Genomic DNA, 19,516 nt, shown 5'->3' with positions numbered 1-19,516 from the left:
ATAATATAAATATAGGAGTTCCCATCATGGCTCAGAGGTTAACGAACCCACTGGTATCCATGAGGACGTGGGTTCGATCCCTGGCCTTGCTCAGTGGGTTGGAGATCCGGAGTTGCGGTGAACTGTGGTATAGTTGGAAGATGTGGCTCAGATGCTGCATTGCTATGGCTGTGGTGTGAGCTGGCAGCTCTGCCGCCGATTCTATCCCTAGCCTGGGAATCTCCATATGCTGTGGGTGTGGCCCTTAAAAAAAAAAAGGGGACAAAAAACCCCCACAATAATATAAATATAAATATATGCACAAACTAGGTCCTTGAATTTTCAAAGTGAGCACGCTACATTATACCAACATCTGCATGAAGAAATTCAAACCCCTTCATATCTCCGTTCCAATAGCTAACCCCCCAAAGAAAGTCAATTCTGATTGTTAACATCATTGGTTAGTGTTAACTATTTTGAACATTAATTAGATAGAATCATTACAGTATGTACTTTCTAATGTGTAGCTGTTCAGTATTATGCCAGTGAAATTCATCCATGTTGCACATAGTTGTACTTTAATGTCATTATTTTATAGTATTTCATGAATATAATGTGAATATAACACTACTTATTTATTCAGTTGCTGATAGCCATTTGGGTTTTTTTGTTCGGTTGTTTGTTTTTTGTCTTCATCTTTTTAGGGCTGCACCTGCGGCATATGGAGGTTCCCAGGCTAGGGATTGAATCGGAGCTGTAGCTGCCAGCCTATGCCAGAGCCACAGCAACTCGGGATCCGAGCCGCGTCTGCGACCTACACCACAGCTCACGGCAATGCTGTATCCTTAACCCACTGAGTGAGGCCAGGGATCGAACCCGCAATCTCATGGTTCCTAGTTGGATTCGTTTCCTCTGCGCCCAGGAACTCCCATTTGGGTTGTTTTTAATTTGGGGCTGTTGTGAAAAATGTTGCTGTGAAAATCTTTGTACATTTCTTTTGGGAGAATATATGTACACATTTTTATTCTATATATACTTAGGAATGGAATTCCTAGGTCATAAGATATGCATATGATCAGATTTAATAGATATTGCCCATTTCCCAAAGTGTCTGAACCAATTTATACTGCTATTTCCAGTTTAAATCCTGGTTGCTCTGCATCCTTGCCAACACTTGACCTTATGTCTTTCTCATTTTGGTATGTAGCAGTTTCTCATTGTGGTATTCATTTGCATTTCAGTGATAAGTCATGAAATTATGCATTTTATCATGTGCTTATTGGACATTTGGAAATCTTTTATTTTTTTTATTGTTTTAAATTAATTTATTTTTTTATTTTCCCACTGTACAGCAAGGGGATCTAGTTATCCTTACATGTATACATTACAATTACATTTTTTCCCCCACCCTTTGTTCTGTTGCAACATGAGTATCTAGACAAAGTTCTCAATGCTATTCAGCAGGATCTCATTGTAAATCTATTTTAAGTTGTGTCTGATAAGCCCAAGCTCCCGATTCCTCCCACTCCCTCCCCCTCCCATCAGGCAGCCACAAGTCTTTTCTCTAAGTCCATGATTTTCTTTTCTGAGATGTTCATTTGTGCTGGATATTAGATTTTAGTTATAAGTGATATCATATGGTATTTGTCTTTGTCTTTCTGGCTCATTTCACTCAGGATGAGATTCTCTAGTTCCATCCATGTTGCTGCAAATGGCATTATGTCATTCTTTTTTATGACTGAGTAGTATTCCATTGTGTATATATACCACATCTTCTGAATCCAATCATCTGTCGATGGACATTTGGGTTGTTTCCATGTCCTGGCTATTGTGAATAGTGCTGCAATGAACATGCGGGTGCATGTGTCTCTTTTAAGTAGAGTTTTGTCTGGATAGATGCCCAAGAGTGGGATTGCAGGGTCATATGGAAGTTCTATGTATAGATTTCTAAGGTATCTCCAAACTGTTCTCCATAGTGGCTGTACCAGTTGACATTCCCACCAACAGTGCAGGAGGGTTCCCTTTTCTCCACAGCCCCTCCAGCACTTGTTATTTGTGGACTTATTAATGATGGCCATTCTGACTGGTGTGAGGTGGTATCTCATGGTAGTTTTGATTTGCATTTCTCTTATAATCAGCAATGTTGAGCATTTTTTCATGTGTTTGTTGGCCATCTGTATATCTTCTTTGGAGAAATGTCTATTCAGGTCTTTTGCCCATTTTTCCATTGATTGATTGGTTTTTTTGCTGTTGGGTTGTATAAGTTGTTTATATATTCTAGAGATTAAGCTCTTGTCGGTTGCATCATTTGAAACTATTTCTCCCATTCTGTAAGTTGTCTTTTTGTTTTCTTTTGGGTTTCCTTTGCTGTGCAAAAGCTTTTCAGTTTGATGAGGTCCCATGGGTTTATTTTTGCTCTAATTTCTATTGCTTTGGGAGACTGACCTGAGAAAATATTCATGATGTTGATGTCAGAGAGTGTTTTGCCTATGTTTTCTTCTAGGAGTTTGATGGTGTCCTGTCGTATATTTAAGTCTTTCAGCCATTTGGAGTTTATTTTTGTGCATGGTGTGAGGGTGTGTTCTAGTTTCACTGCTTTGCATGCAGCTGTCCAGGTTTCCCAGCAATGCTTGCTGAATAGACTTTCTTTTTCCCATTTTATGTTCTTGCCTCCCTTGTCAAAGATTAATTGACCATAGGTGTCAGGGTTTATTTCTAGGTTCTCTATTCTGTTCCATTCGTCTGTCTGTTTTGATACCAGTACCACACTGTTTTGATGACTGTGGCTTTGTAGTATTTCTTGAAGTCTGGGAGAGTTATGCCTCCTGCTTGGTTTTTGTTTCTCAGGATTGCTTTGGCGATTCTGGGTCTTTTGTGGTTCCATATAAATGTTTGGATTGTTTGTTCTAGTTCTGTGAAAAATGTCATGGGTAATTTCATAGGGATTGCATTGAATCTATAGATTGCTTTGGGTATTATGGCCATTTTTACAATATTGATTTTTCCAATCCAGGAACATGGAATATCTTTCCATTTCTTTACATCTTCTTGAATTTCTTTGATTAAAGTTTTATAGTTCTCGGCATATAGGTCCTTTACCTCCTTGGTCAGGTGTATTCTGAGGTATTTGATTTTGTGAGGTGCAATTTTAAAAGGTATTGTGTTTTTGTATTCCTTTTCTAATATTTCATTGCTGGTATACAGAAATGCAACTGACTTCTGAATGTTAATCTTATATCCTGCTACTCTGCTGAATTTATTAATCAGTTCAAGTAGTTTTTGGGTTGAGTCCTTAGGGTTTTCTATGTATAGTATCATGTCATCTGCATACAGTGACAGTTTTATCTCTTCTCTTCCTATATGGATGCCTTTTATTTCTTTGGTTTGTCTAATTGCTGTGGCTAGGACTTCCAAAACTATGTCGAAGAGCAGTGGTGAGAGTGGGCATCCCTGTCTTGTTCCAGATTTGAGTGAGAAGGCTTTCAGTTTTTCCCCATTGAGTGTTTATTTGCTGTGGGTTTATCATAAATGGCTTTGACTATATTCAGGAATGTTCCCTCTATACCCACTTTGGCGAGGGTCTTGATCATGAATGGATGTTGGACTTTGTCAAATGCTTTTTCTGCGTCTATTGAGATGATCATATGATTTTTGACTTTTTTTTTGTTAATGTGGTGTATGATGCCGATTGATTTGCGTATGTTGAACCATCCTTGTGAACCTGGGATGAACCCAACCTGGTCATGGTGTATAATTTTTTTGATATGTTGTTGGATTCGGTTGGCTAAGATTTTGTTGAGAATTTTTGCATCTATATTCATCAATGATATTGGCCGATAGTTTTCTTTTTTGGTGGTATCTCTGTCTGGTTTTGGAATGAGGGTGATGGTGGCATCATAGAATGTCTTTGGGAGTATTCCTTCTTCTTCAACCTTTTGAAAGAGTTTAAGGAGGATGGGCACCAATTCCTCTTTATATGTTTGATAGAATTCACCTGTGAAGCCATCTGGTCCTGGACTTTTATTTGTAGGGAGTGATTTTATGACCTTTTCAATTTCATTTCTAGTGATCGGTTTGTTCAGCTGGTCTGTTTCTTTTTGATTCAGTTTTGGCAGGCTGTAAGATTCTAGAAATTTGTCCATTTCTTCCAGATTGTCAAACTTGTTGCCGTATAGTTGTTCATAGTATTCTCTTATGGTTTTTTTGTATTTCTGCTGTATCCGTTGTGATTGGAAATCTCCTTTTACAAAGTATATGTTCACATCTTTTACCTGTTTCTGGATTGGATTGTATGTTTTTTTCTTGCTGATTTGTTAGGAGTTCTTTGTGTATGTTATGGTTATGAGTCCTTTGTCAATTATCTGTATCATAACTATCTTCTCCCATATCTTACCTTTTCTCTTAATGGTACCTTTTCATGAATGGAAGTTCTTTGTTTTTATAAAGTCTAGTTTATCTTTTTTTTCTTCTATAGTTAATGCTTTTTGTGTCTTGTTTAAGAAAATTTTACCTTTCCCAAAATAATGAAGATATTTGCATATTTTTTCTGAGAACTGTTTTTCTTTTCATATTTATACTTAGAGTATATCTGAAATTGATTTCTGTTTAGGATATGAATTGGGAGTTAAGATTCTGTTTTTTTTCAGATGAATACCAAGTTGACCCAGCACTGTATTGAAATGACCATCCTTTCCCCCACTGCACTGCAATGTCACATATGTCATAAATCAAGTGATGTACGAGTGGATATTTTTCTAGGCTCTCTCTTCAGTTCCATTCATACATTTGTCTAATCTTGTGTCAGTGCTACACTGTCTTAATAACTATAGCTTTATATATCTTGATATCTAGTATTGTTAAGTCTTCCAGCTCTATCATACTTTCTCAAGATTGCCTTGGCACTTCTGTATAGATTTTAGGATCATCTTTCTTTTTATGGGAAAGGAAAAGTACTGAGATTTTGATTGTGATTACATTAAATCTACAGATCAATTTGAGGAAGACCTGAAGTTTCATCCTTTTGTTGAAGCTTAGTGTTACTCATTTGTTGGGGTGAAAGAGTGATATTACTTGAGGAGCTTGTTTTTATTTTTAAATTTTTTATAATTATTATTATTTTTTTTGTCTTTTTGTCTTTTCTAGGGCCGCACCTTCAGCATTTGAAGGTTCCCAGGCTAGGGGTCTAATCGGAGCTGTAGCCGCTGGCCTACACCACAGCCACAGCAATGCTGGATCTTTAATCTGCTGAGCGAGGCCAGGGATTGAACCTGCAACCTCGTGGTTCCTAGTCAGATTCGTTAACCACTGAGCCACGACGGGAACTCCATTGAGGAGCTTGTTTTTAAAATATATGTTGGAGTTTCCCAGCAGAAACGAATCTGACTAACATCCATGAAGATGCAGGTTTGATACCTGGCCTCACTCAGTGGATTAAGGATCTGGCATTGCCATGAGCTGTAGTGTAGGTTGCATAAGGGGCTCAGATCTGATGTTGCTATGGCTGTGGTGTAGGCCAGTGGCTACAGCTCCAATTAGACCCCTAGCCTGGGAACCTCCATATGCCATAGGTGCAGCCCTAAAAAGACATGAATAAATAAATATATATTATGGAGTTCCCGCCATAGTGCAGCAGGTTAAGAATCCAACCACAGCGACTCGGGTCACTGCTGAGGCACAGGTTCAGTCCCTGGCCTGGTGCAGTGGCTTGAAGGACCTGGGGTTGCTGCAGCTGTGGCATAGGTCATAGCTGTAGCTTGGATTCAATCCCTGGCCCGGGAACTCCACATGCTGTGGGTGTAGCCACAAAATGAAAAAAATAAATGTTGGCTATCCCCCACTCATATTCTGAATCATCAGGTTCTGGATGGAGCTTGGGCATGTTAATTGTGAAATAGCTCCCTAGGATTTATGATTTGCTGTCACCACCACTGTTCTCCACCCACCCTGCTGGTGAACTACTGACCTAGACTGTAATCTCCTCAGCTAGCAGCAGTAATTCACTGAGACTTTTAAAGTAAAATCTGACTGGTTTAAGGAATAACACTCTGCTTTTGAGGCTATACTAGTTTCCTAGGGCTACTATAACAAAGTACAAAAAATTCCCTGGCTTAAAACAACAAATTTATTGTCTCACCATTCTGGAAGCTAGAAGTCAGAAATCAAGGTGTCATCAGAGCTATGCTCTCTCTAATGTTTCGAAGGAAGAATCCTTTCTTGCCTCTTCTAGCTTCTGGTGTTTGCCAGCAGTCCTTGGTGTCTCTTGGCACGTAGATGCTCCAGACGCATGGTTTTCTTTTCCCTGTGTACCTGCACATCTTCTCTCTGAGTGTGTCTGTCACTGTGTTCAAATCTACGCTTTTTATAGGAAACCAGTCATAATGGATTAGAGCCCACTTAAATGACCTCATCTTAACTTGATTATTTCTGTAAGGACTCTGTTTCAAAGTCAGATCACATTTTGAGGTACTGGGAATTAGGCCTTCAGTGTATCTTTTTGAAGGGAACAAATTTCAGCCCATAACAGAGGCCACTGAAAATTGCTGAATAATTATTGTCACAGGTTAAAAACACAGAGGAAATCTAGAACTGCACATAATAATGAGAGGCATTGCTTCCCAAGCAGTCTAGGTAGAAGATCATCCACTCTCTGATCCCAACTGTTCTCTCCTTTATTACTGTTTCCCCTTTCTCTGGCACTGAGAGACTTGATGTGGTTCAGCTCTGCTCCCTCAACAAACCTGAAAATGCCACGTGGAGGATACCAGAAAGAAGCAGCTTCAACAGCTAGCTGCATCTCTCAGCCTCTAGCTGAAAAAGACAGGAAAAATGCCTCTTGGAGGCCAGCGCCTAGCCATGTTCTTATCCTGATTCTTCCTGCTAGGTCATAAAGCTGTAAAACTGTGGACAAGTGTGATTCCATCTTAACCCCAGGCAAATATTTCCTCAGAGCTGTCTCATTGAAATCATACCTTCCTTCATGGTGCTTCCTTCCCAGTGAGACAAAGACTCAGATGGACAGCCAAAGGTATGATGGCCTCCAGGTATATAGTGTATGATTACCTTTTATTTATTTGTTTGTTTATTGTAATTCATTGAATTTTATTATATTTATAGTTTTACAGACATCATCACAACCTAATTTTAGAACTTTTCTGTCCTAAACCCCCAGTCCATCCCTCCTCTCCCACCTGTCCCCTTTGGTGACCTTAAATTTTTCAAAGTCTGTGAGTCTGTTTCCATTCTACAACTAAGTTCATTTATATCTTTCTTCCTTCCTTTCTTTCTTCCTTGCTTTCTTACTTGCTTGCTTGGTTTTTTAGGGCTGCACCCATGGCATATGGAAATTCCCAGGCTAGGGGTCAAATCAGAGCCACAGCCACAGTAACTTGGGATCCAAGCTAAGTCTGTGACCTACACTACAGCTCATAGCAATGCCAGACCCTTGACCCACTGAGCAAGGCCAGGGATCAAACCCGAGTTCTCATGGATACTAGCCGGGTTCATTTCCTCTGTGCCACAATGGGAACTCCTCCAGCTTTCCTTGGATTTCCATTTGCATGGAGTATTTTTTTCCATCCTCTCACTTTCAGTTTGTATGTGTCACTAGAACTGAAGTGGGTATCTTTTTTTTTCTTCTTTTTTGGCCACTCAATGGCATATGGACCCAGCCAGGGATCATATCCGAGCTGCATTTGAGACCTAATCCACAGCTTTCGCAACACTGGATCCTTAACCCACTGTACTGGGCCCAGGGATCAAACTTGCATCCCAGTGCCCCCAAGATAAGAGTGATCCTGTTGCACCACAGCAGGAAATCCTGAAGTGGGTTTCTTGAAGACAGCATATATATGGGTCTTATTTTGTATGCATTCAGCCAGTCTATGTCTTTTGGTTGGGGCATTTAATTTAGTCCATTTACATTTAAGGTAATTATTAATATGTATGTGCTTATTGCCATTTTGTTAATTGTTTTGGATTTGTTTTTGTTGGTCTTTTTTCTTCCGTTCCCTTCTTCTCTTGTTCTCTTTTCTTGTGACTGATAACTTTCTTGCTTGCTTGCTTGCTTGTTTGCTTGCTTTTTTTTTTTTAAAGGGCCGCACCCTTGGAGGTGCGGAGGTTCCCAGGCCAGGGGTCTAATCGGAGCTGTTGCTGATGGCCTACACCACAGCTCATGGCAATGCTGGATCCTTAACCCACTGAGCGAGGCCAGGGATTGAACCCACAACTTCATGGTTCCTAGTTGGGTTTGTTTCCTCTGTGCCATGATGGGAACTCCCTGATAGCTATCTTTAGTGTTGTGTTTGGATTGCTCTTTGTTATTTGTGTATCTGTTGCATATTTTTAGTTTGCAGCCATGAAGTTTTGATATGGGTGTCTATATACATGCAAGATTTTTTTTTAAGTTGCTTCTCTGTTAATTGCAAATGCATCTGCAGTATCCTGCATTTGTATCCTCATCGTCTCACAATTTCTGGTTTTGGTAGCATATTTGTGTGTGGATTTCCTGCCTTTACTATATGTATTCCTTTACAGATGAGCCTTGTCATTTATAATATTCTTGTTTCTAGTTGTGGCCTTTTCTTTTCCACCTAGAGAAGTCCCTTTAGTATTTGTTGTAAAGCTGGTTGAGTGTCTGTAAAGGTTTTGATTTCTCCTTCAATCTGAATGAGAGGAGTTCCCACTGTGGCTCAGTGCTAACAAACCCAACTAGTAACCATGAGGATGTGGGTTCAATTTCTGGCTTGCTTAGTGGGTTAACCATCTGGTATTGCTGTGAGCTGTGGTGTAGGTTGTAGACACTGCTTAGATCCTGTGTTGCTATGGCTGTAGCATAGGCCAGCAGCTGCAGCTCTGATTCAACTTCTATATGCTGCAAGTGCGGCCCTAAAAAGCAAAAAAAAAAAAAAAATTTAATGAGAGCCTTACTGGGTATAGTAATCTTGGTTGTTGTTTTTTTGTTTTGTTTTGTTTTTTGTTTTTTGTTTTTGTCATTTTAAGGGCTGCACCTGTGGCATATGGAGGTTCCTAGGCTCAGGATCCATTTGGAGCTGTAGCCACCAGCCTATGCCACAGCTACAGCAACATGGGATCCAAGCTGCATCTGTGACCTACACCATAGCTCATGGCAATGCCAGATCCTTAACCATGGATCGAACCTGTGTCCTCATGGATGCTAGTCAGATTCATTAACCACTGAGCCACATTGGGAACTCCATGGCCCTCTCTTCTGATCTGCAGAGTTTCTGCTGAAAAGTCAGCCAGTAACCTTATTTCTTTCTTTTTCCTATCTGCTTTCAGTATTTTCTCTTTGTCTTTAATTCTGGTCAGTTTGATTAATATATGGCTCAGTGTGTTCCTCCTTGGGTTTATTTTTTATGGTACTCGTTGTGCTTCCTGGATTTGAGTGAGTGATTCCTTTCCCATGTTAGGGAAGTTTTCAGCTATTATCTCTTTCCCCTGGCCCTTTCCATCTCTCCTCTCTTTTTGGCACCCCTATAATATGGATGTTGGTGCATTTAATGTTGTCCCAGAGTTCTCTTAGACTGTTTTCATTTCTTTTCAATCTTTTTTCTCTTTTCTGTTCTGCATCAGTGACTTCCACTAGTCTGTCTTCCACCTCAATTACTGATTCTTCTGCCTCCTGTATTCTGTTGTTGTTTTCTTCTAGTGAATTTTTATTGTATTTTGCATCTCTGCTTGGTTAATATTTAAATCTATTTCTTTGTTCAGTCTTTCTTATAATTTATCAATGTTTGCCTCTAGTTTATTTCCAAGATCCTGAATAATCTTTTTTTTTGGTCTTTTTTTTCTAGGGCCCCTCCTGCGGCATATGGAGGTTCCCAGGCTAGGGGTCTAATCGGAGCTGTAGCTGCTGGTCTACACCAGAGCCACAACAATGCAGGATCCAAGCCACATCTGCGACCTACACCACAGCTCACAGCAATGCCGGATCCTCAACCCACTGATCAAGGCCAGGGATTGAACCCGCAACCTCGCAACCTCGTGTTTCCTAGTCGGATTGTTAACCACTGAGCCACAACGGGAACTCCCTGAATCATCTTTACTATTGTTAGTCTAAAGTCTTTTTCATGGAGGTTGATAATCTCCAGATCACTTAGCTGCTTTTCTGGGGTTTTTTCTTGTTCCTTTATCTGAGTCATAATTCTCTGCCTTTTCATTTTGTATAGATATTTGGTGTCATCTCCTTTTTGCAAGCAACAGGGTGGTAGCCTCTTTTGCTTCTGGTGTTTGCCACTTATGGCTGAAGCTGGTACAGGGGCTTGGTGCAGGCTTCCTGCTGGGAGGGACTGGTGGCTGCCCTTTGGAAGGTGGAGTTGATGCTTATCCCTCTGGTGGGTGGGACTTTGTCTCTGGGTGTAATTAGAGGCAGTTATGTGCCTAGAGCTCTTTAGGCAGCCTGTTTGCTGATGGGTGGGGCTGTGTTCCCATTCAGTTTGTTGTTTGGCCTGGGGCTTCTCCACCCTGGTGCTGGGGCTAGATTTTTTCCAAAATGTCCACCTCCAGGGAAGTTCACACTGATGATTATTCCCAAGATCTTTGTCTCCAGTGTTCTTCCCCCACAACAAGCTGCAGTCACCCCCTGTTTTCCCAGGAGATCATCCAAGATCTGCAGGCAGGTCTGACCCACATTGCTGTGGAGTCTCTGCTTTGCCCTGGGACCCAGTACACACAAAAGCCTGTGTGGTCCTTTCAAGAGTGGAGTCCCCATTTCCCCCAGTCCCATGGAGCTCCTGTGCACAAGCCCAGCCCCACTGGCCTTCAATACCAAATGCTCTGGAGGCTCCTCTTCCCAATGCCAGACCCCCAGGTGTGGGAACCTGACGTGGGGCTCAGAATTCTCCCATGGGTGAGCCTCTGTGATATAGTTACTCTCCAGTCTGTGGGCCGTCCACCCAGTGAGTATGGGGTTGCTTTTTATCATGTAATGGCCCTTCTTACCATCTTGATGTGGCTTCTTTGTCTTTGAGGGCCTGATATCTTTTTTGGTAGTTTTCAGTCTATTTTGTTGAGGATTGTTTAGCAGTTGGTTGTAATTTTGGTGTTTTGTGAGAGAAGGTGAGCTCCAGTCCTACTCTGCCTTCTTAACCCCATCTCCTCTACTGTATGCTTACCTTACTGAGAGGAAAGGGAAAATGAGATTTAAAGATGTGATAAACTAGCCTTGGTTGCACTTATGGGAGATGGGAGAAAGAACTGTATCACAGCTTTAGCCTTCCTCCCCAGCCCCCTGGTCCCCTTAGTCTCAGCCTGGAGTGGTTTACATTTACTGGCTGTTCCATTTTAGCCTTACATCTCTAACTTTTACACTAGGTTATAGTTTTCTTTTCCTGCTTATTTTAGCAGCATCAGATCTACCTGATCACTTTCTAGATTGATACTTGCTTGATAATGGTTTCAACTGGCCTCCATTATACTTTGCCTAAAGTTCTGTGGAGAGAAAATACCATAGCTGTGTGAAAATGGTTCCAGGAGATGGGTGTTACCTTTGTGCTTTCTTTGGCTCATTCTACCCTAAGAGATCCCAGAAATAAGGGTTAGGGTTTTTGTTTCCTGTCATTCCTAGAACCGAAGGCAGAAAAATTTGAAGACGTCATTTTCCTTAGTATCAGTTCCCAGATAGAGCTGCATGTTAGAATGTGGGGGGCAGGGATTTAAAAAGGCCTGATGCTCACGTGTCACCTAGTTAAATGAAATCAGAATGGCTGTAGGTGGGAACCAGCTGTCAGTTTTGTTTTTTGTTTTTGTTTGTTTGTTTGTTTTGTTTGCTTGTTTGTTTGTTTTTTGTCTTTTTGCCTTTTCTAGGGCCTCTCCGTGGCATATGGAGGTTCCCAGGCTAGGGGTTGAATCGGAGCTGTAGCCACCAGTCTACACCACAGCCACAGTAATGCGGGATCTGAGCCGCATCTGCGACCTACACCACAGCTCGTGGCAACGCTGGATCCTTAACCCACTAAGCAAGGCCAGGGATCGAACCCACAACCTCATGGTTCCCAGTCGGATTCGAGCCACAATGGGAGCTCCCTGTCAGTATTTTTTTAAAAGACCTCCAGGTATATCCAATGTGGAGCAAGTTTGGGAACTACTGCTCCACAGCTTTCAACCATTTCTGCAGAAAACCTTATCCCAAATTGCTTTATTGTATAACCTCACAGATTTCTACTTAGAATTTTTATAAAGGGCTCCTGGGAAGTATAGATTCTCTTTGGAAGCATTCTCTGTAAAGGAATAACACCCACATTTCTGCCTTTGGGTTTCTGGTTTTGAAAGATCTGTACATGATTTGATCCTTCCCTACAGTCAAATCCATGACTTGTTGATGAATGGATTGCCAGGATAAGTGAGATTAAAAACCTAGGAGTGTTGTTAAGCTGATTTTAGGTTCTGCCTACATGAGATTTGTTAAGGCATTAGAATTTATAGCATAGCAAAGTATTCTGATAATTTTCACTGCAGTAGGCAAATTTGGTATTAGATTTTTCCATAAAATATGGCACTGTTTAACAAAGGTCTTGATATTACTACATGGAAAAACCATTAAAAAAAAAAAAAAAAAAGGAATGGTTTTCAGATTACCAGTTTAGAAAAAAGAAATCAGTTGGTAAATAACCTAAAGGTGTGGTCCTGGCGTCCCTGTTATGGCTCAGCAATAATGAGACCCCAGCTAGTATCCATGAGGCTGCAGGGTTGATCCCTGGCCTTGGCGCAGTGGGTTAAGGATCCAGCGTTGTAGTGAGCTGTGGTGTAGGTCACAGACGCGGCTCGGATCCCGCATTACTGTGGCTGTGGTGTAGGCTGGTGGCTACAGCTCCGATTTGACTCCTAACCTGGGAACTTCCATATGCTGCGGGTTCAACCCTAAAAAAAAGACAAAAAAAAAAAAAAAAAAAGAGGCGGTCCTAATTTTCCCTAATTTTTTTCATTTCTGAAGGCTACTCACTCTTGTGAATTTATGATTATATTCAGCCTTTCCCTGAATCTCTGATTTGAACTCTTGTCCTGGAAGAATCTGTGCTCCGAAATCTGCATAATCTCTAATCACATGGCAAGATTAAATATTAGTGAATGAAGTACCAAGATAGCTGTGGGAGGTAAACAATTCCTACATTCCCTTAGTTAGGGCTTGTACAGAGTTTCTAACCAGTCTTCCTCGGTTATTACTCCCTCCTCTCTCAGTCCTAGCCAGTTTCCTGTGCTATACTGCTATAGGCCAAGCTGCATCTAGGCTCACAGGTTTCTAGAAACTGTGACTTATTTACTTTCTTATGACCTCCTCTCCCACCCCCTGTGTCTAGCGAGGACTAGAAAACCTGAAGCTAGTATTGACTGAGAGCTGAAATATTTGTTGCAGGTGCATCCTTCTCCTTGCTTACTCCCAACATCAGGAGACATTTATGACTCTTCTTTAGAAAGAAATTGGAACTACACAGAGCCCATTAGCAGACTCTTGATCATTTAGTGGTGGCTAAAAGGACTTTTGCCCCATATGAAAGGCTTGGGGAGAGTAAAGGGGACTTGACTAGGAAAGCAAAGTGAAGAGCACAGCTAAAGGCATATTCAGCTTCTAGAGAACAGGACTAAATCGAACAATTTGGCACCAATGTAAAAAATGCCAGCAACAACCGTTAGTGTTTATGGTTAACCATTCCCATTAGCACTGGACATCAGGCTTAGCTCTGACTTCCTAAGGTGACAGACTATTTTAAAAAGCAGAGAAGAACAAAGAAACAAAACAGGGTCTTTAAAATGGCAGATGGGGAAGTACCGTAGTGGTGCTGTAGACTAAGGATCTGCTGTTGTCACTGCTGTGGGTCAGGTTACAGTTGTGATGCACATTTCGAGGCCTGACCCCAGAACTTCCACATGCCACAGGAGTGACCAAAAACAAACAAACAAAAAAGCCAGATGATAGAGCTGATGTTCATGTACTCAGAAATAAATTTCTTTACCAGAGCTTCTCTTTGAAAGTCTCGGGGGGTTAATTATAGATTGCATAAGTTGTATACAGTGGTTTGATACCAAAGGGGTGTTGCCAAGTCTACCATTTTTTAATTTTTATTTTTGTTTTATTTTTTTGCCTTTTTCTAGGGCCGCATCCACAGCATGTAGAGGTTCCCAGGCTAGGGGTCTAATCGGAGCTGTAGCCGCCGGCCACAGCCACAGCCACAGCAACGTGGGATCCGAGCTGCGTCTCCAACCTGCATCACAGCTCACAGCAACGCCAGATCCTTAACCCACTGAGCACTGCCAGGGATTGAACCCACAACCTCATGGTTCCTAGTCGGATTCATTAACCACTGCACCATGATGGGAACTCCAAGTCTCCCATTTTTAAAATCCAGAGTAGACACTGTACTGTTGCAGGACTTATATACAGAGAGATGAGATACTAAGGCTTTTTGCCAGGAAGCAGCGTTTATTAGTACTGGCACTGGCTCAGTGGATTCATATCCAGAGACTGAGCCCTAAATGTAGCAGGGTGCTGTCTTATATATCCCCTGTTATTTTTTCTTTTACACTTTGGTCTCTTTGTCCCTTATAAGGTAACATACATTCTATAAATTCTGGTTGGATGGTCTATGCTACAAAGTTGCACAGGGATACTGAGTATGTCATACTGCCATAAAGTTGTGCGTGCATGCGTAGATGCTGGTTGTGCACATTGGCTTCCCTTTGTTCTGGGAGGGCCCCTACCACATTCACCCCTTTGATGCTTGCCTCCCCCTTGGGGTCTAAGTGCATTATCTCGGTTGAGGGGTTTATATTTCCATAGCATCGTCACACGTGTGCTGCTTTTCTAAGACCATGGCCTCAATGAGGCTGGAGACAGACCATTGCTGGTCCATTGTCCCATCCAGTGGGTGATTGGTATCCCAAATTGGGGAATAATTTCCTTTAGGAGAAATCAGGCCACTTCATGTGCCTTTTCTTTGTGAGTAGGGAAGGCTTCTACCCAGCCTGAGAATGTACACGCAAAGACTAACAGATATTTATAGCCCCAGGCTTGGGAAAGCTTAGTGAAGTCCACAACTGTATTTTCGAACAGGGCCCCTCCAACACTCTGTATTCCAGGGGTGGCCCTAGGTCCCTGACGTGGGTTATTTCGGGCACATGTTTCACATTGTTCGATACTACCTGGGCTATGCTGGAAAGCCGAGGGATGTAGAAGTGTTGTCCCAATGTGGTCTTGAGAGCTCTTCCGCCAATGTGAGTCTCCTGGTGAAATTGTTTGACAAAGGCTGGGGCTAAGGCCTCAGGAATTGCTATTCAGCCGTCTTCAAATTTCCATCATCTCCCTGGGAGGTAGTTTCCATTTTCCATTTTAAACCAGGTGTTTTCATGTGGTGAATAGTTTGGATCTCATTCTGCCAGTGAACTAGGGAACAGTGTGGCCATCAGAGCCACTGGTTCTGTTATCCCCTTGGAGGCTGCAAGTTTTCCATCTCAGTCTGCTTTATGCTTTCCCTAAGTGACTGTGGTGTTTCCCCCTTGATGTCCGGGACAGTGTATGACTGCCACCTTTCTAGGGACCCACATTGCGTCCAAGAGTTTAAGAATTTCTTTGCCATATTTTATGTCGTTTCCTTCTGAGTTGATTAGTCCCTTTTCTTTATATAAAGACCCATGTACATGGAGGGTGGTGAAGGCATATTTGGAGTTGATGTATATATTGACATGTATTCCTACTGCTAGTTGGAGGGTTCAGGTTAGTGTGATGAGCTCTGGCTTTTGTGCAGAAGTCCCTTTTGGTAGAGCTTTTGCTTCAGTGGTGGAATGTAGGGTCACCACGGAATACCCAGCAAGGCATTCTCCCTCTTTTACAAAACTGTTACCCTCGGTGAAGTATTCAGAGTCTGGGTCTTTGAGGGGCTGGTCTGTTAAATCCGGTTGACTGGAGAATACTTTATCCATGACTTCAACACAATCATGATCTAGCTGGCCCTGCCTGACAGGCAGGGTTTAGGGTCCTCACTACCTCTAGGCAAATGAACGGATTTTTACATAATATCCCCTGATATTTGGCCATCTGGGCGTTAGTCAGCCAGTAATGTCCCTTATACTCCATTAATGTTAGTACCGAGTGTGGCACTTGGGACTGTTAATTCTTGTCCCATAGTCAATTTATCAGCTTCTCACACTAAGAGAGCTGTGGCTGCAAGTGCCCACAGGTAGGGTGGCCATCCTTGGGCAACAGGGTCAAGTTGCTTCGAAAGGTATGCCACTGGACAATGCCATGCCCCCAGCATCTGAGTTAAGACCCCTACCGTGACCCCAGTGCACTTGTGCACACGTACAAGAAGAAGGGCTTGGAGATGTCTGGGAATCCCAGGCCAGGCGCATTGGTGCCTGCCTGCTTGATTTCTTCAAAGGCCTTTTGTTGCACTCATCCCCACAACACAGGTTCTTGTTCTCCCCACTTTGTGGCCTCATAAAGGGGCTTTGCCAAAATGGAGAAGTTGGGTATCCAGATCCTACAGAAACCTGCGGCCCCTAGAAACTCAGGGATCTGGTGTCGAGTCTTTGTAACCAGGATGGAGCAGACAGCCTGTTTTCTTTCTGGGCTGAGTTGGCATTGTGAAAACCAAGGTACTTGACTTTTTCTCTACAGATTTGGGCTTTCCTCCTTGAAACTTTGTAGCAAGGCCGGAGAATTCCATACTTTGGAGCCTTTCTAGGTGTCTTGGAATTCCCACCTGTGCCTTAAGTAGGTTGAAATACTGCTTTTGTCAGATGGGCCCCACCCCTGGCTTCCCTAGGGTCAGGGCCATTTGGCCCTGGGAGTTGAAAGTTATCTGGGCCTGTAGCTTTCCCAGTAAGTCCTGACCCATCAAAGACACCGGACAGTCAGTGAGTATAGAAATTTGTGAGTGACTTCATGTCCCCCCAAAGTGCATCATCTAGGCAGCAGGAAGGGGTGCCATGTTCCGTTGCCTGTAGCCCCTCTGATGGTGACTTGCCTCTGCGAGAGTGGGCCCACAGGCTGAGTTACCACTGAGTGTTCTGCCCCAGTATCTACCATGAAGTCAGTGGGCCGGTCCCCTACACTCATTCGGACCATAGGCTCTTGGGGGCCTAGCAAAATAGAGCTCGGTTGGTCCTAGTCCTCCTCATAGTCTTCCATAGCAGCTAGCCCTACAAAATCATTTTTTGGGGCCCCATGTGGCTGCTGGGCCAGGTGATATTGGCCCCGGACCACCTGGCCTCTTCCCCTCTGCTTGGGGCCCAATTGGGAATCATCTGACAATTGGGGGCACTCATTTTTCCAGTGGCCTTCCTGGCGACAGTAGGCACGTTGGTTCCATCCCAGTTTTGGTCCTGGGTGAGATGGTCCTCGTTGCCCCCATTTCTGGCCTCGGCCCTGTGGGGCACCTTCCATTTGCTTCACCAAGGCAGCGGCCAGCAGGCTAACCTTTTTTTTTGCTTTTTTTGTTGTTGTTGTTGTTGTTGTCGTTTTCAGCCTTGAGTGCTGCCTGGTCATGGTTGACAAACACTTTGGTTGCTGTCTCCAGTAACTGACTAGCATTCGTGCCTGCAAAGCCCTCTAACTTCTGGAGCTTGTGTCGGATGTCCCCTTGTGCCTGGCTCACAGAGGCCGCATTGACCATCTGCTGGTTTTCAGCTGCTTCTGGGTCAAAGGGGGTATAGAGACGGAATGCCTCACATAGCCTCTCATAGAATTGGCTTGGGCTCTTATCGGCCCCTGGAGTACCTCTGAGGTCTTGCTCATGTTCACGGCCCTTTTCCCACCTTGTTTCATGTCATTTAGGAGAGTCTCGTGGTAGCGGGCAAGTTACGGAAATCCCCCTTCAACATTAGGGTCCCCCTGGGGGTCCTCCCCAGGGAAATGGTCTCAGGCACCAGCCTGGGCATCTAGTGTTTGCACCAGGGCGTTTTCCTCTGGCCACTTTAGAGCTGCCTGAGTATTTCGGCGCCGTTTTTCAGTGTTAAACAGAGTCAGGAGAAGCTGATGGCAGTCAGTCCAGGTGGGCTTGTGGGTCTGGGTGATGGATTGCATTAGATCAGTCATCACCTGAGGCTTCTCTGTGTAGGAGGGGGTATGATTTTTCCAGTGTAGGAGATCAGTGGTGGTGAAGGGTTGGTACACAAAAACACGATAGCCTCCTTGAATTTGGCCTTCTTGATCAGAATAAGCAGGACCTCTGGTCTCTCTCTGTGGCATCTGTAGGGCCCCTTGGTACTGCGGTGGAGAGGGGCTGCCCTGCTGGCCTGACTTTCTGACCACCTTCCAGCGGGAGTATACAGGATTAACACTGGAGGCTCGGGAGAGGCAGTGGACTGGTGAGGTCATGGGTGAGCTGGGGGACGGGGTGTTCTCAGGGGAGGCAGCAGCCTTCAGCATGGCCCTGGCTCCTGGAAGTACAGGCGGCAGTGGAGGGTTCAGCGGTGCATAAAGTGGGGAATTTCTTAAAACGGGCTTCTTGGGTTTTAAGCGCCTTAAGTTGCAGTTTCATCTCCTGTCTCCTGTGAGACTACTCGGACAACTCTGGGAGGTAATTGGGCTTCTGCCTCTGAGGGGCAGGCTACCAAATTGAACCCGGGTTCTTACCAGTCTGATGGGTGGGGCTCCCTTGGCTGGTTCCTGGGCCTCACTGGGTTCCATTGTGCTCCTGGGGTCCTTGCCCTGACACGCCAGAAGGGCTGGGCCCCTATGGATCAATTGGTCCACTGGCACTGGGTGAGGTCACCTCTCCCAGCACCCCAGGGGTTGTACCCTAGTGATAAGGAAGGTGAAATCACTGTCTCCAAATCCCAGTGAGTCCCCAAGAAATGTGCGGCCCTAAAAAGCAAAAAAAAAAAAAAAAAAAAAAAAAAAGGTAATAAACCATACCTACATGCCTTCTACCATACTTACTACATTTTCTACCCTACCAGTAGCAACTACTTTTTTGTCCTGATGTTTTTTTTTTTTAATTACATTTTTATTTTTTGTCTTTTAGCTATTTCTTGGGCCACTCCCACGGCATATGGAGGTTCCCAGGCTAGGGATCTAATCGGAGCTGTAGCCGGTGGCCTAAGCCAGAGCCACAGCAATGCGAGATCCGAGCCGCGTCTGCAACCTACACCACAGCTCACGGCAACGCCGGATTGTTAACCCACTGAGCAAGGGCAGGGACCAAACCCGCAACCTCATGGTTCCTAGTCGGATTCGTTAACCACTGCGCCACGACGGGAACTCCTAATTACATTTTTAAAAACTGATTTTTGAAAAGTAATGCTTGGTTCCTTAGATATGACACCAAAAGCTCAGGCAACAAAAGGAAAACTAAATAAATTGGATTCCATCGAAATTTTAAAAATTTACTCATCAAAGGACATTATCAGAATCCCCATTGTGGCTCAGTGGGTTATGAACCCAACTGGTATCCATGAAGACACAGGTTCAATCTCTGGCCTTGCTCAGTAGGTCAAGGATCCTGTGTTGCTGTGGCGTAGACCAGCAGCTGCAGCTTGGATTCAACCCCTAGCCTGGGAATTTCCATATGCCATAGGTACTGCC

The 19,516-nt window shown here is 43.5% G+C and overlaps 1 protein-coding gene and 1 long non-coding RNA gene across 5 annotated transcripts in view; one reads left to right on the top strand and one right to left on the bottom strand.

Annotated features, from left to right (window-relative positions):
- ZNF609 (zinc finger protein 609) overlaps positions 1-19,516 on the top strand; it is a 242,975-nt gene that overhangs the window by 181,082 nt on the left and 42,377 nt on the right. The gene's annotated exons all lie outside the window — the stretch shown is intronic.
- On the bottom strand, positions 917-8,887 carry LOC146406313 (uncharacterized). Its single transcript, XR_014810001.1, has 2 exons — positions 5,517-8,887; positions 917-5,117 (listed from the first exon to the last, which is right to left on the bottom strand). It is a non-coding gene; the product is annotated as an uncharacterized LOC146406313 (long non-coding RNA).

The sequence above is a fragment of the Sus scrofa genome, chromosome 1 (genome assembly GCF_054392235.1).
Source record: "Sus scrofa isolate SSC_HxYL_T2T_F1_AM1 chromosome 1, Sscrofa_HxYL_maternal_Yorkshire_Landrace_v2.0, whole genome shotgun sequence".
Classification (NCBI taxonomy): Eukaryota; Metazoa; Chordata; class Mammalia; order Artiodactyla; family Suidae; genus Sus; species Sus scrofa.
This window is presented reverse-complemented; position numbering and strand designations above follow the sequence as displayed.